This window comes from Tupaia chinensis, unplaced genomic scaffold (genome assembly GCF_000334495.1).
Source record: "Tupaia chinensis unplaced genomic scaffold, TupChi_1.0 Scaffold143814_1, whole genome shotgun sequence".
NCBI classification, from domain to species: Eukaryota; Metazoa; Chordata; class Mammalia; order Scandentia; family Tupaiidae; genus Tupaia; species Tupaia belangeri.
The window spans coordinates 971054-975671 of NW_006203664.1; the positions used below are offsets into that span (position 1 = coordinate 971054).

Sequence of the window (4618 nt, forward strand, 5' to 3'; positions counted from 1 at the left end):
GGGGTCGCAGCTTCGTAGGCAGGGCCCCACACCCTGCCCGGGACAGCGAGACACTCACCTGGGCTGGGGCAGAGCGCCAGTGCCAAGCCTAGACTCAGACATCCACTGTGATCCACGCACACACATGCACACACACACGCAGCCATAGCCTCGCATTGGAGCCTCACGGGCTCTACTACATGCACGGCGGTGCTCACACCTGGACACACAGACACACAAACACACTGGGCAGCGCCACACTGAGGAGCGCACCCCACCACGCTCGCTCACAGTGACAGACACACACTGTCTGATACACACTGAATCATTGCTTCATAGACAGATACACTGACACCCACACTCACGCATTCTGGACTCTGTCCCACTCACTCAGAAACAAACTGGGACCCTGTGACAGACTCCCACAGTTTGTATTCCTCTAATACAAATACACAGTCAGTGGGTCATCGAATCTCTGTCCCATGCAGAGCTAGACATGGACAACTATGTCTTCAGACACACACATACATACATACGTGACACATACCAGAAATAAGCCCATGTCAGAACACACACACTGAGACAGTCCCACACACAACCGCAACCCTAGGGACACGTACACCAATACCATCTCCCATGCCTACACACTCAGGACTCTGCCACCAGGTCGTTGTACTGCCCCACACCAACACAGACCCACACCTGGATATAGTCACCCATACAAGCAGTCTCACACACCCAAGACCACTATCAGACATCTCTCGTATAGAGGGACACAGAGGACATCAGCCCACAGGCTGTCTGTGACACACACACACACACAACTGGACAGATGCTGAACAGTCACACACACATATCCTATACACAAATCCTCTCCTTAAATACAGGCTGGATCCATCCCTAAGGCTTAGACACGCGCTGAGGAGCCCCGCCCCTACTTCTCAGAAGTCTGCAAGTCACAGCATCCTCTCTGCCCTGCCAGGTGCATTGGTGGGTCCTGTCCTCACCCAGGGCTAGCTGATCAGATGTTCCCAGAGGCGGAGGACAGCAAAGGCGGCAGGAGCAGGTGGTGGTGGCTCTAACCTCTTCTTCCTGAAAGGGAGTTTCATTCTTCCAACTCCCGCTAGGGGCAGAGTTGCTTGGCCAGACTCAGAGGAGCAGACTTTCAACAGGTGCAGAGCAGCAGGGAGGAGATTATCCTGGGGATGGTTGGCGCTCCACTTTATGCAGGTCAGTCAAGTGGCGCCCAGAGAGGGAAGAGATTTGCAAAAATTTGCAGAGCACAGCTAGTCAGGCCCAGCGGAGAATCACAACAGAGTCAGTAAAGTCAGCACTTTGGAAACGCAGGTTGAGCACTCCAGAAGCACTTGGGGGACCTGGGCGAGGACCTGGGGAATGAGGCATGAGTTTCTGTGTTGTCCAGCATTCCAAGCTTGCAGAAAAGCCCACACTCCCAACACATGCATGTCCCTTCAGAATGTGGAGATTAACTTTAGTGCTAGCAACAACAGCACTTCCTGTGCATTTTTACAGTGCTTTTGGTTTTCAAAGCCCTCCAGAGGACCAACTGCATAATTTGTGGAACTCGATACAAAATTTAAATGTGGACCCCTTGTTCAAACATTATTAAGAATTTTAGGAAGTGAGAGCAGGACATTAAACCAAGTACAGGGCCTTTTGGAACACAGAGCCCTGTACCTTCCACAGGACTCATGCCCATGAAGCCAGCCCTGGCCCTCTTAAACCCGCTTCCCCTCTTACCCCCTTAGGACATACAGTAAGTCTGTGGGTGCATTTGTGTGCCCATTTGACAGATGAAGTTCTGGAGGCCCTGAAGTAAAGGATCACGCAAGGCTCACAGCAGGATGAGCCCAGGGAAACCCAAGCCCAGCTCTTCTGGAAGGCCAGGCATTGCCCTGCAGCTGCCAGTCAGGCAGAGAGTTCATCTCAAAAAGCAGCCACTTGGGGCATTGGACTCAAGCTGAGAAGTCTATGTGGCTGCCTCCAGGGAAAGAGAGATGCCTCTATGAAAGTGAAGAAAAGGTGGCCAGGGATCTGTGACATCCGTGCAGGGGAGCACACCGCATGGGCTCTGTGGGGAGACAGGTCAGAACACCTGCTGACTTTAGAGAGAGACGGTAAGAAAGAAGGTGCATGGGGAAGTCCATGAGGGCATTGAGAAGGGCTTGGAAAATGCAGTTGGGGTGTCCAAATGGTCAGAAGTATTTCAGTGTTGGGATGAAGCCCCCCTTGGCAATAGTGACAGACTGATAACACCCACCCTGTCCCACCTTCAGTCCAACTCCCTGCCCCCAGCTCTTCTCATTACACAGCTGAGGCCATTTGTCACTTACCTATCATCCTTCTCCATATCCCAAGAGCAACTATTGGAAGATAATCCTAATTATCACTGGGTTTCTATGGTAGTCTCGTGACAGTGCTGAGACATGTCTAGTGACTGCTGAGTCATGCACTCCTCCTATCTCCCCTGCAAGTCTGGGGCCAAGAACCAATCTGATCTCACTTCAAGCTCACCTCTCAGTGTTTGGCTCTTGACTTCCTCTGCTCATCTTTTCGTAGATCCCGGTTATTGGATTCTAAGAATTGACGATGCCTCCTAAGTTCACGTCATCGGCTGACTTGTCCTCACACCCTTCCTTCCATCTATCCTTCTTCCCTTCCCTCTGTTCTTCCTTTCATTTATTTATTGAGCACCCTTCCTGTTTCGAATTTTGTGTTGAAAACTGGGGACTCTTCCATAAGAAGGACTAGTCCCTTAAAGGGGTTTCTAGTGTGCAACACTGGACAAGATCCAGATCCAGAGTGATAACGTACCACAAAAGAGGTGCTCTGTAGGACCAGTTAGGCTGCTAGTGACTTCAGGTAACAAACACCAAAGTAAAAGTGGTGCTAGCCAAAGGGCTTGCCATTCCAGATAGCAAGAAGCCTGGAGGAGGGCAGTTCCAAGGATAGGTGATTCGGCAGCTCAGTGATGTCGGAATATGGAGCTGGCCTGTTTGCTGTTACCTGAAGGTCAGATGGCTACTGCTGTACTTACGGTATGTGACTTCCCCAGAGAATGAGGCCAGTGGCAAGAGGGGTGGGGGGCATGTCTTCATATGATTGTCCTTTTTCATGGAGGAAGAAAAGCTCTCCCGGATCTTCTCCAGTCAGATCTCATTGGTCAACGTAAGACCATGTGTGTATCCCTAACCCAATCACCGACCAAGAGATATGGATTTGGTTAGTTGTGCCTCACCCTCTGGGGATAGGCTAGTCTTCTCTGTGTCCATTACCAATTGGTCGAAATCGTTCCTCTGTTCTCAAAGGACAAGTAGGGTGATCGCTGTTGGGAAGGCAACTGGAAACCAAATGTCAGTTTGGGGGGAAGGTTTTATGGAGGAAGGTTTTATGGAGGAAGCCTGGGAACTTTCCACCTCATTCAGAACGGCGTCCTTAGCGTCTAGCTTAATTCTTGACACATAGACGAGCTCGCTAAATATTTGTTAAATAAATAATGGATTTTTAAAAATGCGATGTGTGTAGCATGACATTTTTAATGAGCCTATGTGGATTTGGAATGCCTGCCATATTTCTCCCCAAGAACTTAAGTGACCACTCCCTCTTGTTTGCATTGACTCTTGAAGGAGAAGGGGGCATCAGCTGGGTCTCCAAGAGTAAGAGCAGCCTCAGTCAGGGTCGAGGGGCCTCCTTGAAGAGGAAGGGAAGTACAAAAGTACGTGCTGCAGAAATCGCCAGTACCTTGGCATAGCTTGTGCCAGAGTGGTTGGAGAGCGGGCAGACCCGTGAGCCACTGAGCCTTCATGCGGCTGACACCAGTACGAGCCACCGCGGTGACCAACTCCCTTTCACAGAGCGGTCAGCAGCTCTTGGGAATAGTCATTCGTTGAGTTACAAATCATCAACCCTACATTTCTGTCATGTTGACAAAGACAGTACTGGGGTGACAAATCCAGGTGGAGGAGGGGGTGGGACATTCTACCCCAACTCCATATCTCTCACCTCATGCAGGTCCCAATCTTTCTGAGCCTCCACATCTTCACCTGCAAACTAGACAAAATGTACCCATGATCACGTGTTCGCAAGGATTAAGTAAAGACTGTCAAGTACATAAATAAAACAGCATTTGCTACAGAATAAGCACATAACACCTTTTAGTAAATATGTGAAGGAGTTTTTCCCAAGGCTTTACTAAAATCCGGAAATGCCGCATATACCACATCCTCCTGACTTTGCCAAGCTTTCTCCAAATGCCGCCTCCCCAGAGATGCCTGCCCTACCCTCACAGCCAGAGCATCCACCTTGCTGTCTAGCACCCAGTCTTCATAAAACTGGGACACTATTACCCCTTTATCATCTTGTGCATTTATTGACTTATTCCATCTTCTGTTCCTCAACCTCATAGCTGTCCCACAGCCTGGGAACTCTCCATCTTGTTCAGAATTGTATCCTTAGTGTGTAGCTTAATTCTTGGCACATACACATGCTCACTAAATATTTATTAAATAAATCATTGATTTTAAAAAATGAGATGTGTGTAGCATCACACACACACACACACACACACATATTTTTAGAGAGAGAGGTTTTCTTTTTTTTTTTTTCTTTTTGTTACAGG

At 49.2% G+C, this 4618-nt stretch overlaps 1 protein-coding gene across 2 annotated transcripts in view; it reads right to left on the bottom strand.

Moving 5' to 3' along the window:
- WSCD1 (WSC domain sialate O sulfotransferase 1) overlaps window positions 1-1065 on the bottom strand; it is a 53068-nt gene extending 52003 nt beyond the window's left edge. Inside the window, exon 1 of one of the 2 annotated variants that reach the window (XM_006165147.3) lies at window positions 987-1065. The gene's annotated coding sequence lies outside the window, so the exon portion shown is untranslated. Of the gene's footprint in view, window positions 1-58; window positions 148-986 lie in introns of those variants that run through there. The other variant, XM_006165149.3, reaches the window with a different exon arrangement.
- Window positions 1066-4618: the final 3553 nt, after the last annotated feature.